Here is a 20,662-nt window from a genome sequence, read left to right on the forward strand (position 1 = left end):
AAAGAGGCAGTTGAGACTTCATGCTCATGTTTTCTGGTATTTTGCTCTATGTAGGACACTTGAATTCCAGGGGGATGTGTACATCATTAAACTGGTGTCACTTTCTTATAACCAGTTAAGAAAGTCCCTCGAGAGACTGGGGAGATGGATCAGTGGGTGAAATGCTTACTGTGAAAGCACAAAGACCCGTTTGGATCACAGCATCCATGTAAACACTTGGCATGATGGTGTGTGCTCGCAATCCTACTGCTAGGAGGCAGAGACAGGAGGAACCCACAGGCTTGATGGCTTTCTGTCTAGCCAATGGGGAGCTTTGCATTCAATGAGGCCCCTGTTCTCACTATGTAAAGTAGAAAGACATAGAGGAAGACACATGACATTATTGTGTGGCCTCTACATGCACAAACATGGTCACATACATCTGTATACATGTATACATTCACACAGGTGCATACATAGACAAAGAAAGTTCCTTGGAGGAGCTAAGGAAGTAACTCAGTTGGTCAAGTGCTTGCTGTAGAAGCATGAGGACATGAGTTTGGACTCTCAGTGCCCATACACAAAGTCAAGCACTGTGACACGTGCCTGTAATTCCAATGCTGCCTTGGGGAGTATGGGATGTGTTCAGCTGTGCTCTTGGGGTTTGCTGGCTGCACAAGCCCAATAGGTAAGTTACTGGTTCAATGACAGATTTGTCCCCCAAAATAAGGTGGAGAGTAATTGAGGAAGATCCCCAGTCTCAACCTCTGGCCTCTAGATGAATAGTTGAGTGCACATATATACACATACACAACACACACAGAGTTCTTTTAAACACATCACAAAGCTAATGATAGGAAACTGCTTTTAGAATCTGCATTCTGCTTACTGATCTGGTTAGATGCTCATGCCTTTGCTTACACTTTAACATCAGTCTCATTTTCTTTTTCTTTTTACACATGAGTAGGGAGACCACTTTCTCTTATTCTCAGCTATATGGGATGGGATAAAATCAAGCCTACAGTTGTCTTATGATGGGAAACTTTCCGACTCCCCTGGCTCTGCCATTGGTACAGTGATGGATCTTTAAACCCATTGAGATCAAAAGACCTGATGAGACCTGCTCTGGGTTTCTGGAAAATAACTAGCTTACTTCTCCCCAAGTGCTATGGGATGAGCCTTCTTATCCTTCTGGAGGAGGTAACTTGAGGATGTATATTCCAGAATGGTCCAACTTTAGATGACATGCAGCACCAGGGAGAGACAGAACTCTGCTGCTCATAATGTCTTTCCAATTGCTGACTCTAACTTCACTGCAGTTTCCTTCAGGGTTTCAGCTACAACTAACAAATATCCTTCATTTAATCTGTCTCTGTTGATTTCTTTTCATCATGTGTAGCATAAAGGGTCCCTGCCGAAGCTGTACATTATAGTTAGAACATTGTATTCCTAGGAAGAAGAACTCCTGGTTTTGTAGGCTACAATTCAACACTAGTATTTCTCACCTGGAGTTGCATATCTGCGATATCTAAACCTTCCAAAGCTTGACCTCTTTCCATGTGACCTCCCTTGATGTGCAGATGGAGGGTGGAGTCATTTGTCAAACTGGTTTCCAGACAGGGGTCCCATCCATCAGTCAGGAAGTGGAATGGCTTGCATGTCACCAAAGCACAAGAAACTCAGGGTGTGGCACTTATCACACTTAAGAAGTGGACTTTCCTGGTTAAACTTGAATTTCTGATTAATTGAAAGTTAATTAGGGATTCCACCCCCACCACCATCTCCTCTCCTTAGAAAATCTCTGTAAAATGTATGAGGGCACTCTCTCTTTTAGTAATTACAGTATAGTAAGCATAATTGCCTTTTTGATTATTAAGAATTTTAAAGGGCCTGAGGGTTACAGTCAGACTCTAAATTCTTATTGTACAATCTTTTACATGGAAAAATTATAGGAAATTGATGGCAGGACATCTAGAGATTTATTTTTCTGAAATTCTTAACATCTATTCGTTTTCATTATCTTTTGAGTTTTCTTAATTGATTTTAATGCAAAATGTTAAACAAAATTTTCATCAGCCAGATTCTGGCTAAAGAGTTTTTACCATTAACAAAGCAAATCATTTAAATAAACATTAACATTAGCAATTGCACAGTAAAATAGTTAAGATTTGATGTTTTCAACCATTTTAGTTGTTTTTTTTTCTTTTTTTTTTAATTTTATTTTCCAGTTTAAATTTAGATAAGAATCAAGGTTGCTTCACAAGTCAGTTCCAGGTCCCTCTCCCATTCCCTCCCTTCCTCTCGTGCCCCCCCCCCGTTATCCCCTCATTTCTCCAGGGAGGGTGAGGCCCTCCATGGGGGTGTCCATAGTGTGTCATTTCATATAGGGCAGGGCCTAGACCCTTCCCCTAGAGTTCAGGGTGAGAGTGCACCTCACATTGTTCTATTGGAGTCCAAAGTCCGTGTGTATACTTGGGATGGGTACTGATCTGCTGCCCAAGGCTCAATAGATTCCCTAGGCCTCTTCACTGACACCCAGATTCAGGGGGTCTTGATCAGTCCCATGCTGGCTTCCCAGGCTAATGCCTGGGATTCAAGAGTTAACCTTTGTCTGGTCAGCTGTTTCTGGGGGTTAGACCAGCCCAGTCTTAATCCCTTTGATCATCAGTCCTCCCTCTCTGTTACTGGCTTTCTTGAGTTCAGCTCAGTACTTAACCAAGGGAGTCTGCCTCTTCTTCGATCAGCCACTAAATAAAATTTCTGTTTCCCAGACTCTCTGGCCATAGGATTGTAGGCTGGCACTCCCCAGATCTATGTCTAAAATCCATATATGAGAGAGTACATGCCATGTTTCTCTTTTTGTGACTGGGTTACCTCACTCAGGATGGTTTCTTCTAGTGTCATCCATTTGCCTGCGAATCTCATGATTCCATTATTTTTTTCTGCTGAATAGTGCTCCATTGTGTAGATGTACCACATTTTCTCTATCCACTCTTCAGGTGAGGGACATCTAGGTTGCTTCCAAGTTCTGGCTATTACAAATAAAGCTGCTATGAACATAGTGGAACAGACATCTTTGTTGTATGAATGGGCATCTTTTGGATATATGCCTAAGAGTGGAGTTGCTAGTTGTTTTAATAAACTGACCTCAAACTCAGTAATTAAAATTACTTCTAATACTATGTGTGTGTGCATGCCCATCAACATGCATGCACATGTGTGTCATGTGTATGGATGTGGACACATGTATGCCATGGCACACATGTGGTAGTCAGAAGACAGCTTGCAGAAGTCATTTCTCTCTTCCTAACACATGGGTTCCAGGGATGGAATTCAGGTGATCAGGTTTGTTGGTAAGTGCCTTTACCCACTGGGCCATCACATCAACCCGAACTGGGTGATTTATAAATAGTAATAAACCGTTTCTTTACCTCTGGGGGCCATGGTCAAGGCACTAGCAATTTCAATGCATAGTGAGAGCTTACAATGCTTCAGAATGGTTGTTTCTGTATTCTCACGTGGTGGAGGGACCCATAACCCTCACTTACCAGGGTACCAGTCTCATCATCCACAAGGCTCTCACTCTTAGGACCAAGTCTTCTCTGTGGTGTGTTCCAGTCTGAATGGTCAAGGACTTCCGCCCACTCATGGGTTTGAACACTTGGGGCCTAGGCTGACTGGCCACTGGGGCAAGCCTTGATGGTTTTATCCCTGCCTCTCTTTCCAGTCTTTACTCGCAGCTTTCTGGTTTGCCCTGGTGTCAGAAACAGCAGCGTCAGGTTCCTACTTTTATGGATGGAATCACCTTGCCTGGCATGTCTTTTCTGCCAGGATAGACTGAAACTCTCCGAAATGGAGAGTCAAAATGAATACAACTTGCCTTAAACAGTGTCTGCCAGGTATTGGCCACAGCTATACCAGAATAACAGAATAACCAAAACATGATCCTACCTCTTGGTATCACCATACGGGGGATTGGATTTCTGTATGAATTTTGGGAAGACATAAACATCCAGCTATTAAATGGGGACAAAGCTGGTGCTAGGCATGAGGGAGAAATGATATAAAAGGGACCCGACATTGGCATTAGGACCTTCAGTGAGGGTGTCATATCAGGGTTAAGTTTGCTCATATAAGCCAGAGGGTGACTGACATTCAAGGAACAAGGTGGATGTCACTGCCAAGCGTCTGCATATAGGAATTGCAGTTCATTCTCATCATGTCCCCTTCCTGGAGAGACGGTGTGACACTTTGTGATTGTCACATATCCTTGGCTAATGGAGTTCTAGGTAGAAGGTGCGGCAGAAGCGCCCAGCAGGCAAGTGCATACTGTCATCGACATCCTCACCTTTGAGCTCATCCTTTCTCCAGTGTTCTAGTATGCTGTGGGAGACTGAGGCATCTGAGGAGCAGAGACGTGCCAGTCAGAGACACGATTAGCAGGCAGAGTCAAGGATCAGTGCAGGATGCCATACATCATATAGTAACACAAGAAAGGGAAAGCCACAGGTTAGTGTGAGGCCAAGAATGAGGGAGAGAATTGCTATTAATGCCAGGAGGATATGAACAGACCTCATAGATGGAATTCACTGGTTAGGTATCTCTTGATGGGCAAGATCCTTGATCTTACAGCCCACTTCCCACCCCCTCTACTGGTGCCCTGCAGTCATTAAGAGGCTCTCATCTGGGTGGTGGACCCATCATTGGAAAACAAATTCTCTCTGTCTCTGTCTCTCTCTCTTTCTCTCATTCTCTCTCTCTGTCTCTGTCTCTCTCTGTCTCTGTCTCTGTCTCTGTCTCTGTCTCTGTCTCTGTCTCTGTGTCTGTCTCTGTCTTTCTCTCTCTCTCTGTCTCTCTCTCTGTCTCTCTCTGTCTCTGTCTCTCTCTGTCTCTCTGTCTCTCTGTCTCTCTGTCTCTCTGTCTCTCTGTCTCTCTGTCTCTCTGTCTCTCTCTCTCTCTCTCTCTCTCTCTCTCTCTCTCTGTGTGTGTTTTCCCCAGCATTGCTTGTCCTTTGCCAAGCCCATCCTTCATGAGAGTGGTGATATTATTGACCTACTGTCTGCAGGGCATGTACTTTGAGCTGTGTTTATTGTAGTGATGATGAATTAAGCTTGAGTTAGTAAAACTTTCACAAGTCTCCCTGGTGAGTATGGCTTTGCTTTTGTGGGGAAAAAATCATGGGTTTCTTAGAAGACAATGTTCTTACTGAAGGACTGCTGAAAACTGTTATTAGTCCACATGTAGGGTTTCTCTTCATGAAAAGCAAATTCCTTTTCTTTCTTTTCTTTTAAAACTTGTTTTTAAAGCCCTGTTAGTCTGCATTGGTAGCATTTTATACTCATTTTAGTTATAGACACAATTGCTGCCAATCCAGTTCTAACTAGGTTGTGTGCTTTATGGTTGAGTTTGAAGGAACTCAAGTTTCCCAGGGTTTGGACCTCTGCAAGGAGGAAGACAGGAACAACTCTAACATAAGACAGTGAAAAATTCCACAGGGAAAGTGTGAGTGTTTCATCAGAATCAAGGTAAGGGAAAGGTTTTGTCTAACCAGGAAGAAGCTTAGCTTTATGAGGCAGGAAGACATAGGGGACAGTTTAGTAGTCTGGAACTTGACTAGGGATATTAATACACCCCTCTTCTAATTATGCACATGACACCCTGAGACCCTGACCTTATGGACTTTGCACACACCCCACTCCTATATTACCCAGCAGTGCGCTAGCAACTCAGCAAACCCCCACACTTGCATCAAGCTGCACACATACCTGTCTCTGAACAAGGGAATCAACTTCTCTCCTTAATAACCACCAAACTCAGATTCTGTTCAACCCACACTCTCCTTGTGACTAGAAAGGGTATGAGAGCAGAAAGTCCAGCCTGTACTGAACTAGTTTTGGATACATGTGCAATAAGTAAGCTGTCCTCAAAAAAAACTTTCAGGAGCAATCTCTTATTTGGCATCTTATGCTTATACACAATTGAGTATATTATTAAATTCAGATGCATTATGGGAAGGGACATGCATAGCAAAAAAGAGGTTGTGTAATTTAATCCTTCAATTAAAGTGGAGAACCACCTAAATTGCACCCCTACTAACCAAACTACTTCTTGTGAGCCCCACAAATGGAAGCCCTCAGGAGCTACCATGATTCTTAAGTCTTCTCACTGATGTGTGGACTATCGATTTGGATGGTGTATATTTTTCTGGTGTGTACCATTACATTACTCTTGTTTAAGGTTTCCTTGCTTCTTTTTAATCTCTGTGTACCTTTATTTCTGTTATTTTAAAAATTAATCAATCCATTTATTTATGTGTGCTTATGTTGATTAATAATCAATTTATTTATTTATTGTGTGTGTGTGTATATGTGTATTTGTGTCATGTCATATGTGTGTAGGTCCGAGGAGACCTTGAGGAAGTTGGCTCTCTCCTTCGACCATGTGGGTCCTGAGGTCAAGCTCAGGTTGTCAGGCTTGGCAGTAGGTGCCTTCACTGGCTAATTCACCTTGCTGTCCCTATTTCATCTTGAAATAAGACTCCAAGAGTATGAACACTCATGGATCTGACCCTAATCACTTATGACAGATCAAAGGGACTTAGTCAGATGCTGCGGGGAGTGGAGTTGGGGGTATTTTGGCAAGAGAGAGTGGAAGCTGGAGAGTTCAGCTTTAGAGCTACCCTCATCAGGCTGAAGTGTGGGTACAAAAGAGGAAGGGGTTCTGCCTTAGGTAAGACTGGAGGTGGAGATGGGAGTCCATTGTGAATGGCTATGACTGACAGAGCAGAGGAAGTGGGGAAGCTAACCTGTTTGAAATCGGGAGTTGAAGTGATAATAGTCTAAGAAATACAGACGACACTTCAGAACCAGGAAGGAAGAGGAGGCATCAATGAAGGTGGGCTGTGATGGTTCATTTTGAGAGTTGACTGTTGTGATTCAGAAGTGCCTAAAAGATTAATTTAGCACACCTCTGGGCATGTCTGTGAGAGAGTTTTCAGAGAATGATGGTGGCACCATCCTATATGCTGGAGGCCAAGATGGAACAGGAAAGAGCAAAAGGGCAAACAGTGAGTGCAGTCTGTCTGTCTGTCTGTCTGTCTGTCTGTCTGTCTGTCTGTCTCCCTCTCCCCCTCCTTCTCTCCCTCCCTCCTCTTTCTCCTCTTTCTCTTTCTTCCTCTCAGCTCCTTGGTAGCCATGAGAGGAGAATTCCCTGCTGCTTCCACCACCACAAATGCCTGGGGATCCTTCCTCCCTTAAGTTCCTCTCTCACATTGGCAGGCATCACTCGTATGTCTAGCACATGGGGCCAGGCAGACTGGAGCTCAATGTTCATCAGCTGCTGTGGCCATTCAGCAGAGAGCTGATAAATCTGTGGCTGTGGACTTAAGTAGTCGGGAGGGAACTGAGCCATGGACTTGGTAGACCAGGAAGCCCCCAGGGAGGGTGGCACAATGACTCTGGAGTAAAATGAAAATAGCAATGCGAGTAAGCAAAGAAGGGAAACAGGTTGCTCAATCCTTTTTAAATATGTTAAATTTGAATGTCTACATGCTTAACATGCAGCTAAAATTGTTCCTTAAGAGCTGGGATTTTGCCTTAGTTACCTGTGTGGCTTCAGCAAGTAGAAAGCAAAGATTTAGTTATTTATTTATACAACTAATATTTCTTTTAATTATTTAATTTAGTGTGTGTATGTGTGTTCACATATATTCACACATGTATGTATGTATGTATGCATGTGTGTATAGGCACATCAATGTATCTGCACACATGTAGGGGTTGGAGCAACTGACTCTTGGGAGTCTGTTCTCTCCTGCCACCTTGTGGGATCCTGGAATCAAACTCAGGTTGTCAGGCTTGAGGTACATATATTCAACCAATACTAATTAATCTGTGACTTTATACTAGCACAGGGCTTTGCATAACGTAGGAGCTCAGTGGCTTTTAATATGAACTAAATGAACCCTTATGGATTCCCACTTTGAGAACACCTAATTGACTTTTGTATGACTGTTGGTTTAATGGAGATTGTTGAAGGCGTAGAAACATAACAGAAAGAGGAAATCTAATAATCTACATCTGCAATGATAAGCCATGGAGCACAGTGGGCCTCTGCCTTGCCTTCTGCTAGGTCCCTTAGTCTAGAAAAATCTTATCTGTAGACATTTTCCAGAAGCTGGGGGGAGACAGAATAGATGAGTTGGGTTTGTCAGCTAAATATTTTGTCTTAGTTACCTTTATATTGCTGTGATAGATATCATGACCAAGGCAACATATAAAAACATGTTTCATATTTAATTTGGGCTTATAGTTTCACAGGTTAGGAGTCCATGGTAGTGGAAAAAAGGGCATGGGAGTAGGAACAGCTGAGAGCTTACATCTTGATCCACACATCACAGACAAAGAGAGGGAACACTAGGGATGGAATAGCTCCAGCCTTTTGAAATCACAAAGCACACCCCAGCAACACACTTCCTTCAACAAGGCCAAACATCCTAACCCTTCCCAAAGAGTTCTACCAACTGGGCACCAGTTATTAAAGATCTGAGCCTATGGGGCCATCTTCATTTAACCCTATATATTTATACCTAAAACATAAGCTTGTACTTCATGAGAGTGTCTACACTTATTCCTCATTTTTGTGTATTTTCTTGCTAAGCGTTTTCCTTAGATGTGGTATTAGTTTCTTCTCTGCTGTTGTGAGAAAATACCCTGGCAGAAAGCAGCTCAGAGAAGAGAGGTTTTACTTTGGCTCTTGGTTCCAAAGCGGGGATAGTCCATGGAGGTGGGAAGGCATGAACGACGTCAGGAACTGGAGGCCAGCCTAGCAGTCACATTTTATCCACATATGGGGAGGGAGGGAGAGAGAGAGAGAGAGAGAGAGAGAGAGAGAGAGAGAGAGAGAGAGAGAGAGAGAGAGAGAGAGAGAGAGAGAGACTGGGGACAGACTTCAAAGCCCCCCCACTGCCCCCCTCCTTGATGAACTTCTTCTAGTAAGGCTCTACCTCTTATAAGTTCTATGAACCCCAAAACAGTGCCCCCACCTGGGGACCAAGTGCTCAAATGCACAAGCCTATGGAGGGCATTTCATATTCAAATCACTGCAGATGTTGATATTCTTCCAAATTCCAAGCTGTCTGTGTTAGGTGATTGCAAGAAAGTAAAGCTAACTTCAGTGATTCTTTTCCTCTATGTGCCTGGGATTGCATGTGGAGAGTGGCCTATTGCAGGCTGACAACCATGGTCAGGGTCCTCCCACAGAGCAGGCGCCAAGGGGAAGTGAAGTCAGTGGCGAAGAACCCCTTCCCATCTGAGAATTCATTCTCAAGAGGTCCTTGCTTGGCTGTTGATGGTGTTGTGTAGCATTGTGGCTAAGAACAGGTTTCAATCAGAACACTGGGTTGGGAGAATTCCAAGGTAGATTATAAAGACCCGTGGAAAGCATTTACTCCTTGGACTTCCACTGTCTCATATGTGGAATAGATAATAATCACACTTGCTTCACTTTTTTACATACTAAATAATTTTCCCAGTCAATGCTATTTTCTATCTCCCCGTGGAATGTTATCTGCGTAGAAGCAAAGCTTTGACTTGCTTCCTTTCTTGTGGCTATTACCAAACACTCTAAGAGCAACTTCAGAGAGAAAGGATGTATCTGGCTTATACTTCTAGGTCATAGCCCATCCCTGAAGGAAGTCAGGCCGGGGACTTATGTGGAGGAGTGCTGCCCGCTGGCTCAGAGGCGAGCTTTTGTATACGGCCCATGGAACGGCACTGTGCACACTGGACTGGGCCCTCCTACATCAATTAGCAATCCAGATAACCCCCTTCAGACATGACCACAGGCCAGTGTGGTCCCGGTAACCCTTCAGCTGTGATTCCCTTCTCAGGTTACCCTGAGATACATCAACTTGACATGCAGAGCTAAGTCATTCTTACATACATTAGACATGTGGTTACTACGGAGGCCATACCAAAACACAGGGAGAGAAGGAGGAATGACCGGGGCTGAGGTACAAGGCTAAGATAGGCGTAAGTGCTTCTAGCCAAAGAAAGAAGGGATTTGAGAACATTGGTGGTGAGGCTGGTACTGCAGAGAGGTGACAAAGGAAATCTCAGACCAGGTCATCGGATTGGGTAATTAGCATTCTAGTGCTTTAGGAGCCACGATGCCATTGATGGTGACAGGAAAATCTGGTAGCAATTAGGGAATTAAAAAGGTGGAAAGGCACAGTGGCTAGGTTCAAACTTCAGAAAAGGGCAGACCGAAACTTGGCCTTGTTGACAAGAGGTTCAAAGGGAGAGTTTCATTTCTGTTGCTATTATTTTGAGACAGAGCCTTGCTGTGCTGACCCTGTTTACCTTGGGATTGCTGTCCTGATGCCTCAGATTCCGAAGGGCTCAGGCTATGGGTATGTACAGTTGTGCCTTGACCAAAGAAGAAAGATTGCAGAGACAGGGAGAGATGGAGAATGTGGAGAGGATGTGTAGGTTAAATGTCTGAGGCAAAGAGGCTATCCATGAAAGATACAGCTGTCAGAACGCTAATGGAGGGGGATTCTACAGGGCGGAAGGACCTTTGTGAAAACAGACTGTCAGGGGAGCTGAAATGCAAGTCATCTCTGAACTCAGGGAGGCAAGTGCTGCGATGGTTCGGCTGTGGTTTGCTCAGGGCTTGAGAAGGACGGGAAAGAGATGGAAGAGCTAAAAATAGAAGCACACTGCAAGTCAGTATAGATTTCTCAGGATTTCTCAGTGGACCCGAGTCAGGTGGGCTTAAATAGCGAGGACATGCTGTAGATCATATCTACGGGCAGATCAGATCTATGGACCAAAGCCAGAATGGCATCCAGTGGCACACACATGCAATCCCACCACTAAAGGAGGCTTTGGCAAGGGGATCATACCTATGTCATCAGCTTAGGCTACGTTTTGAGACGCTGAATAAAGAACCCACAAAGCAAACAAGATGTCCAGCTGGAATAATGTCAGACTGACAATTAGAAGGGAGGGCATAGGGAGGTACATGAGCCCCAGAACACCAGGATGCTGACGAGAAAATGAATGAATAGCTAGAGACTATAGATAGATGAGGACAAACCAACGAGTTAAACCCCAAAGACAAAAATCAGATTCAAAAGCAGTAGGAGAGGATGGAGGCGCGAGGAAGGTTCTAGTTTTCAGAAAAGTTATGTGGAAGTAATGAAATCGAATGCTTTAATAAAACAACCTGCTTTGCTCCTTTGGACACACAAGGGTTTGTACTGCCTCTGATTGGTGGTAATTCATGATTAGGGTGGAAAAAGCTGAAGGCAGCATTTCTTCAGGTTCATGCTTAGCAATGAGAAGGAGACACCACCCTTGTTTCCATCAGCTTCTTTGAAGTTACTCTTTAGAAAGAGAGCCTAGGCTGGATTCCCCGTGAGTTCACTTTCTGAGAGATGCTAAGACATTGTACATCACAGTAGTGTCCACACTAAGGCGTTTTGTTTCTATTTTCTTTCGCTGCAATGAGAATTCTAAGGGGGGACTTCAGCAGAACACACGATAGACTCTTGTCAGTGGTGGACCCCGAGTCCATCTGCTTTGAATATACTAACTGATTGCTATTAGCTCTAATGATCTCATCATCCAGTCCTGTTTCCACCAGCACACGAGGAGGTGTCCCAGGCAATTTGCCTCTTTGGTCTTTGCTTAAAAACAACAGCACAGATTTCTATTCTGCCTAGAACTCCAGCTGATCTATATGAAAAAGTAGCAGCCAATATTCTCAAGGTGGTGATATAGGCTCTGTCCAGCAGCCATTAGGTGGTGCTGCCTACCCAACATTCTGTCCTCTATGAGGCCACCTAGCTGAGTTCTGTGCCTTCAGTGCTGGTTACATGAGAATATCCTCCGATTGCCACACAAAAGGGGGCAGTGGATAAGAATTCTGTTATCTCTGTGAAACTTATCAAGTTTCTTTCTTTCTCAAGAGCTGCCAAGAATTGCCAAAGGGAAGCCAATGTCTGGGAACTGCTAAAGCAGCCACTGATACTCAAAGTGCACCTTCGACTTTCTGAAGAAGTCTCACAGGTCAGAGTTTCTGGGATATACTAGGTAAGCCCCCAGGATTTTTGTTTTGATTGAATAAATGACATACGACATGTAGATAAAGTCAGCCATTTCTATTATGATGTTTGGTAGTGTAGAAATTGCATCATGGTTTCTGATGAAAGTTCTATCTGAGACAGCCTACAAGGCAGTTGATAAACAGGACGAATTGTATTTTGGTTATTCTGTATCCTACTTCATGACATTGTAGAATTTACCTTGCTTGCAGAAAAATTAAAAAGCAGCATTGGAAGTAATAACATGTTCTTTGTGTGTGTATTACATATGCACGTGTGTGTGGGTTTATTGGTAGAAGTCAGTGGAGGATATTGGGTGTCCCATTCTACCATTCTGTGCTTTATTTCCTTGAGATGGGGGTCTCCCACTGAACCTGGGGATAACTTCAGTGGTCTTCCTATCTCAGCCCAAAGTGCCAGGGTCACAGGTGCCCATGCCCACGTCCATGCCCAGCTCTTTAAAGTTGAGGCTGTGGGGTTGGAACTCAGGTCCTCATGCTTACACAGCAAGCACTCTTACTGCCCGAGACGTCTTTACAACCCTGAGAGCATGCTATATTTGTTTAAATTTTAACTAAAATTTAAAACTTTTTGTATATATGTGTGTCTGCATTTATGTGTACAAGTGCAGTAGCTTATATGTGTGATAGCACATGCATGAAGGGGGACAGTTTCAGGTATTGGTCCTGGCCTTCTTGTTTGCAACAGGACCTATTTGTTGAGTGCTACTGTGTGTGCTAGGCTAGCTGGACCAGGGGCTTCTGGAAAATCTGCTGACTGCCTCCCGTGTCACAGGCTTTCTGTGGGTTCTGGGGTCTGAACTCAGGCTTCCTAATGTTTGTGTGACAAATACTTTACCCATGGAGCCTCCTTTCCAGATGCCTTCTGGGTCTTTTTTAAATATAAAGAACAAGTGTATTTATGTGTTTATCTTTCATTTTAAATTATTGAGTTGCTGCATAGTTATGCATTTCACGGTGGCATTTTCACAATGTATGCCATTATATCCTGCTATTCTTTGTCCCTCCTCATTCTCCTTCCTCCTGTTGGTCTTCTTCCCCAGTAAAACCAATTTTGCCCTCTTGTTGCATATATTCTATTATCTTCTCTTTACATGCACATGTACACACACATACAAAATCTGGATTCGACATTGGAGAGAAAACATGCCATACCTCTCTTTCTGGCTTATTTCACACAACATGATTTCTCCAGTTCAATCTATTTTTTTTTCTGGAAGTGCCATACTTTTACTTTTTTTCTGGCTGAATAAAATTCTGTTTTATATGTGTACCCCATATTTTAAGATCCACCCTTCTGCTGACAGACACCCAGGTGAGTTCTACAACTTGAATGCTGTGAAAGGTGAAGCAATAACACGGTTGTGCACATATCTCTCTTATACGCAGGCTTAAATCCATTGGACAAATAACCGAGTGGTAGAGCTGGACAGTATGATAGTTCTATTTCTAGCTTTTTTGAAGGACCTCTGTACTGCTTTCCATAATGGTCACACAGTATACACCCCTTCTAGCAGTTTGTGAGGACTTGTCTTTCCTCTGCATCTTGGCCAGTATCTGTTGTCACTCGTTCCCTTGATGATAGCCCTTTGACTGGAATGAGGTGACATGACAAAACAGTTTTAATTTGCTTTTCTCTGACACTTTAGCTCTTTTACCAATGAAAAATGTTAAAATGGGAACCATGATAAATACTTTACATGGCTCTTACATATTTCATTTCAACTTAAAACCTATAACTTTACTCTTGTCCCTTAGCCTTATGAAGCAGTTTGAGACACCGCCATTGAGTGTGACCCTGCGGTTAGTGGTTCTCATTGGCTCCCCTCACCTGTGAAATCCATGCAGCATCCATTATGGTGCCCGGTTTCAGCATCGGAAGTGGGTGGGGTGTATCAAGTTCGCACAGAGTATGATATATTGCTGTTCTCTTGACTTTCCTACTGACACCTCCCCAATTCCTCCACTTGCTCCTTGGCTTGGATGGAATTTTTTTTTTTGCTTTTTTGAGATAGGGTTTCTCTGTATTGTTTTGGAGGCTGTCCTGAAACTTGCTCTGTAGGCCAGGCTGGCCTCAAACTCACAGAGATCTGCCTGCCTCTGCCTCCTGAGTGCTGGGATTAAAGGCGTGCGCCACTAACACCCGGCTGGATGGAATTTTTAGGTGGCTTGTCTGCATGCTTCTTTCTGATAGGATTTTTACAAACAAAAGTTTTACTCCCTACATGTCTGTGACTTGCTTTTTTACAAATTACTTTTACTTATGTCTGTGTGTGTTTATGTGAGTTTGTGTACATGCGTGTTACTTGCAGCAGCCAGAAGGGATCATTGGATTCCCTGGAGCTGGGGTTATAGGCAGCTGGGAGCCACCTGATGTGGGTATGGGGACCAAATTCAAGTCCTCTGCAAGAATAGTGGGCTCTCTTCATCTCTGAGCCATTTCTCCAACCCTGATTAAAACAATTATTTAATGGTATTGCATAGTAATAGTACAAGCAGTGTCACTGGGTTTAGAAACAACTGTCTTCCTGTTGGCAAATGAATGATGCAGAGACCTGCTAGATGTGTGTGGTAATATGTGGCCTGTTTGGGAAAGTTCACAATTGTCACACAGAAGCATAGTGCTTTACGATGCATTTTGTCTTTAAACAAACCCAGTCTACAGTTCTTTAAAATTACATCTTGTCATAGGGATTCAGGTAGTAAAGATGTCATATAAATCAATGCAATTTGCTTATTCAAATAGGTTTGAGTGTATACTCTATCAAATTGCCCAACTTTTTCAAGTTTTCCCCTAGTTTTCATATAAATAACAGGAGTGTCTGCACTCAGTCACAATAGTCACAGAACTCTCTGTGCAATCTAATGTTGGAAATCAATACTGTATGTCTCTGACCGAATGGGCCAGTGGAAATGAAGACTCTCATTGCTCCAGGTGGACCGGGAAGTGTTGGCGCCTGCCAGCCTGCAGTCAGTCACTGGGCCTATAGTTACTCTGTGTTTTCATTGCTTCTAATATTTTGCAGCTTGGGGCTACTGCTTGTTCCAGCTAATGACAGGGCCAACCTTGACCGGGAGCCCTCTGCATCTTCCATTGTGGGGGTGGGGGTGTACACTCTGTGGTTGCCCACTGCTTGATATCAGCCTTCATAGGAGACAGAGCAGAGATCTTAATGGAAACACGGAGGGCTGGTATTTCACTGTGTGCTCATCTAACTCCTAAACTGTGGAGGCTGCATCTGATTTTCAAGTTATCCTAAGCTCTCTCTGCAGCTCGGCTCCCTTTCCTCTTTCTGGGCACCACAGCCTCACTACAAAGCTTTTTCTCAAGGGAACACCTCTTAGAATTAAAACTGCTGGCTCCCGCTTCATGCCAATCTGCTTGTTTGGGATACCATGTCCTTTGAACGATTGCTTTCAGTGAGGTCAAAGGGGACTAATACAGCACCTAAGACTCAGGGAATGCGGCCTGTGCCTCATCCGCTTTCTGAATTCTTGCAGTTGGTGGCCTTGGGAGAAGTGAGTCTTCAGAGATGAAGAGGCCCGAGGTCTTTGTTTTAGACCATTTGCAGAATTCTAAATTAGCAGCAGGAAGGCACTCTGTGGAAATGGCCATTCAGGGAAGCACTAGAAGCAGCTTGGAGCCAGGTCTGGGATCTGAGAAGACCTCAGCACGGAAGCCCCAGGGAAGCAATGAGTGAAAGTGGCTGGGAGGGTTGCTTGTGGTTGTCAACTTGATTGGGTTTGGAATCATCCAGGAGATATACCTTTAGGTCTGTAAGAGTGCTTCCAGGAAGGTTAATTGAGGGGAGAAGAGCCTGCATGTAAAGGGGTCTGAGGAAAAAGCAGTCTAGCTTGCTGCGTGCCTTTGCTGCTTGTCAATCTCCTGCTGTGGCTGGCACACGCCTCTCTGGCATCAGGATCATCTCTTCACCCTTCTGACAGGGTCTGAAGACCACAGGCTCTCTAAGAACCCTGCAGACTTTCAGCACCAGATTGGGACTGTTGAGACCCCCAGACTTATGGACTGAGCAGCACCAGGTGCAGACAGTCACTGCTGGGTTACTAATCTATATTATGGAATCTCCTAAGACCCGTTTTGCAATATACATCCATTCCATTGGTTCTGTTCCTCTGGAGAACCCTGGCTAGTGCAGTCCTTTGTCCTTAGAGGGCTTTAAAACCTATTTGGGGGCAATTCTTAAAGTAGAGCCGTAGTTTTGAATTTTTCTAGGGCATATTCTATGAAGGGTACCACACCTTCTGGCTTACACTGACTGACCCCAAGGGCATCCTACCTTTCCATCTGCCACCCTTTTGGACCAGCATTCTGGCTATACTGGAAGTGACTCAGCATCTTTTGTACTCTTCCTCAGGGGAGCAAGTTACCAGATTTTCACTGGTCACCTTACTGAAGGCACTGAGCACTCATGGACAAGATATGAGCCACTGAGGCTTTCCTTGAATCCTCCCCCAAATCTGAGCAATTTCCTCATCTCTGTTCTACAAAGATGAAACATAAGTTTAGGAAGATGAAATTCCCACAGATGGTAAGTGGTAAAGGTGAGTTTTAAATACCATTCTGTCTGTATCTTAGATTAACAATTACGGGATAAATACTTACGTCAGAGCTAGCCAGTAAGAAACAAGCAAGGCCAACAGCTTCATAATTAATATAGCCTCCTGTGTGTTTATTTGGGACTGATGCGGCTCTGGAACAGGCTGGCGGGAAGGCTTCCCTTTACAATCCCCAAATCATTGATGGTGCTGTCTGAGGTCTACATGAAGTATTACTCATTGCTATTTGCTTTGGATGAGTAAAACATATACTCCTTCTTTTGTCCCAACTCGTGGTTAAGGAAAATTACTAAAAATGCACTGTTTAGATTAAATTACTGTGTTATTAATACATTAGCATGCACACTACAAAACAGACACATGCTTTTGATATATATACATATATGCACATATATGCATATGTACATACATATACATATGTATTATACACATATGCATGTGTATTCCTAAGTAGGAGGGAGAATGGAGACTGGTTTACACAAATGGCATCAGTTCAGTTGCCCTTGTTACCCAGATGCCAAACTCTAGATCCTTGCAGCACGCTATACTTGGTCAAGCTCTCACTGTCTGGAGAGGTCATTGTCTGGTGACTTTGAGGTGGATACCCTGTCTAGCGGGTACTGACCACCTCTGAGATGCAAGCTCTCCAGGACCTGTTTTGTGCCACAGCCCCATCCCCTCACCATGCTTCTTTCCAACAGGTGGACTGTGCAACGAGAGTGATTTTATTCACAAGTGTCTGCTGATGTGGGGGTGAACAGGAGGGCCAATAGCATGCGTAACTGCATAACACAGGGATGAAAGTTTTTTTTTTTTATCTTAGCTGTAATTTTATTCAAAGGATTATTTTTTTATTAATATTTTTTTTATTTTCCATTTTAAATTTAGATAAGAAACAAGGTTGCTTCACAAGTCAGTACGAGGTCCCTCTCCCTTTCCCTCCCCTCCTCCCATGCCCTCCCCCCATCCCCCCCCGTTATCCCCTCATTCCCCCAGGGAGGGTGAGGCCCTCCATGGGGGTGTCCATAGTCTGTCATTTCATATAGGGCAGGGCCTAGACCCTTCCCCAGGGATGAAAGTTTTAAAACAAAAAGCATCCCCATGGTTAGCACCACAGAGCTCAAAAGCCATCCAGATGGGCTTTCAGACTTCTTTCTACACCAGCCTTTCCTTTTTATTCTTGGAGAATCACCAGAGAGAATTTTTTAATAAGCCTTCACATTAGAAACAAGGGACTCAGAAAGTTGCTGTATTGTGTCTTAAAGAACGGAGTGTGCCACTATTAAACTCGGACTGCTCTGCACAGAGGTGAAGATGGAAAAGAATGACCATGCCTGGAACACTTGCATTTTGCTGTATATGTTCTGTACAGGGCAGCTGCTCAGGTTCCTTCCTAGAAGGATGCTGGGGTAGCTGTTGCCCAGAGACACAACCTTGAGGCAATCCCCAGCTCTTCCCCCAGCCCTGGCTCCACCTTGCAGCCATTTGTCCCCACTCTGCTGCGTATATCACACGAGATTGCTACTCATATGAGTCACATTTAGGATGCACTACAACATGCCCCCTCTCCCCAAGAACACCGCATTCCAGGGTAAAGGATTTCCTATGCCTCTCACCCCCTCTACTCACAGTTTCCATAGCAACGCTTGCTCTGATGGCACCTCCGGTATTGTTGCTATCATGGAGGCTATTTCTTGTGATCGCTATTGTTGCTTGTTGTCATCAACATCATTTTGACTGTCAGTTAGTCACATTCTGATCCTAAACATTTGGCCTTTGGGGACTGTCTTTTCAAAATAATTGAAAAGCAAAAATAAAGAAAAAATAGAGCATAATTATCAAGAGATTACCAGTAATTACTATACATCAGGTTCATTTATCCCCTTTGAATTTTTTCAGAAAGTCATTGTAACCCTATCAGAATAAGCTTGTGTGATGCAAAGGTATCCATTGTTGTTTCTGTTATTTATTTTTTAAAGAGCACCTGCACCCCTGTCCTGTATTGGTGGGAAGAAGGGAATTACACAGCTAAAGTTTACTAACAGTATCATGTAAAAGTTTCCTTGTTGTTTGGGTCTGAGTTCAGTAGAACACTATACCCCCACCTTTATCACACCCTCTGCCAAACTCTTGAGCCTCCTTGAGGCTGAGAGAGCACAGGCCTCTTTTGGGGTGGCATGGAAGCTGGGCCACCAGGATACTGTGTATCTTTAGATCTAGCTCTCTGGTTACCTGAACCCAGAAACCTCAGCTTGATATCTGTGGTGTTTCTCAACTGTCTTTTTTGGTGATTGTCACTAGAAGCATTTGAGGATTTGACAGGAACCATGGAGGGTTTTCATTACAGGGACCAGCCTTCCCCCAGCTGTCTATTTGTACCATTCTTTCACTGCCTTCTGTTGCCTCTTACTACTAATTTTTGGATATTCTTTCATTCATATTCTCTCCTCCTCCCCTTTTGTCAGAGTTATAGTCCCTGAAGAAATTCAGTTTTGCACATTTGGCTTCCGTCGGTACTTAGCTATGCTTGTAGCACCTTCAAGTTAAGTTCACAAGCTTTTCCTCAGAGTCCGTAGAGACAGAATCCAATGCCAATTCATTTTCTTGGCACTGTGAGAGCTTGCTTCCTATTACTGTCCCAAATTTTGCCCCATTGCATCCCAATCACCAGAATACAGCCTCAATGCCTCCAGCAGTGGAGAGCTGACATACAAGAACACCTCGTGGAAGAGACAGTGTGCCTTGATGTCAGTCTATGTGTTCAGAAACACACCTCATCCAAAAAAAGCCCAAGCCACTCAGTACCAGCTCACGGCTGCTGTCACCATGTGCATTCTCATTTTCCAATTTCATGAACTTGGAGGACTGAATCTAAATTTTTTTATTAATTTCAATTTTTTCATTTATTTTACGTACTGACCATAGTTTCCCCTCCTCTTCTCTTCCCGTTTCCTTCCCCTGCTTCCCATTTAATCCCCTCTGCAATTACTCCTCCTCCATTCAGAAAGGGCAGACACATCAAGATGAGGTAGGACCAAACTCCTTTCCCTGCGTCCAGGTTGGACGAGGCAACCCAACATAGGGAATAGGTTCCCAAAAGTCAACTCAAGTGGCAGGGACAGACAGGTCCTGATGTCACTGCTAGGGGCCCCACAAACAGACCAAGCTACACAACTGTCACATACATGCAGAAGGCCTAGGCCGGTCACATGAAGGCTCCCAGCTGTTGGTCTAAAGTCCTTGAACTCCCAGGAGCTCAGTTAGCTGTCTCTGTGGGTTTCCCCATCATGACCTCGATTTCTCTGGCTTGTACAATTCCCCCCTCCCTCTCTTGAACAGGATTCCCGGAGCTTGGTCCAATGCTTGGCTGTGGACCTCTGCATTTGTTTCCATCAGTTACTGGATAAAGGCACTAGGATGACAATTAGAGTTGTCACCAATCTGATTAAAGGAGACAGCCAGTTCAGGGACTCTTTCCACTGTTGCTAGGAGTCTCAGCTGGGATCATCCTGAGAGTTTGCCTGGCACCAGGTTTCTACTCAATCCGAAATCTCCCTCCCCATCAAGACATCTCTTTCATTATTCTTACCCTCTGTCCCACCCCTAACCCACCCAACCCGATCCCTCATGTTCCCATCCACCACCACCACCTCCCCTACAATTTTCCCAGGAGATTTCATCTATTTTCTTTACCCAGGGAGAGATACATGAGTCCCTCTTTAGGCCTTCCTTGTTACCAAGCCTCTCTGAGGCTGTGGATTGTAGCATGGGTATCCTTTACTTTACAACTGATATCTACTTATGAGTGAGTACATACTATGTTTGTCTTTCTGGGTCTTGGTTATCTTACTCAGAATTATTTTTTCTCTAGTTCTATGCATTTGCCTGCAAATTTCATGATGTCATTGTTTTTTTTTTTACAGCTGAGTAGTATTCCATTGTGTAAATGTACCACATTTTATTTAACCATTCTTTG

General features: G+C 43.9%; 1 long non-coding RNA gene across 2 annotated transcripts in view; it reads left to right on the forward strand.

Moving 5' to 3' along the window:
* The first annotated feature begins 11,869 nt into the window (after window positions 1-11,869).
* The window catches only part of LOC110343440, a 286,166-nt gene continuing 277,373 nt past the window's right edge, over window positions 11,870-20,662 (forward strand). For both annotated transcript variants that reach the window (XR_005881688.1, XR_005881684.1), the window contains exons 1-2: window positions 11,870-12,077; window positions 16,485-16,658. This is a non-coding gene — a long non-coding RNA (uncharacterized LOC110343440). The remainder of the gene's footprint in view (window positions 12,078-16,484; window positions 16,659-20,662) is intronic.

Source organism: Mesocricetus auratus, unplaced genomic scaffold (genome assembly GCF_017639785.1).
Source record: "Mesocricetus auratus isolate SY011 unplaced genomic scaffold, BCM_Maur_2.0 Super-Scaffold_100015, whole genome shotgun sequence".
Taxonomy (NCBI): domain Eukaryota; kingdom Metazoa; phylum Chordata; class Mammalia; order Rodentia; family Cricetidae; genus Mesocricetus; species Mesocricetus auratus.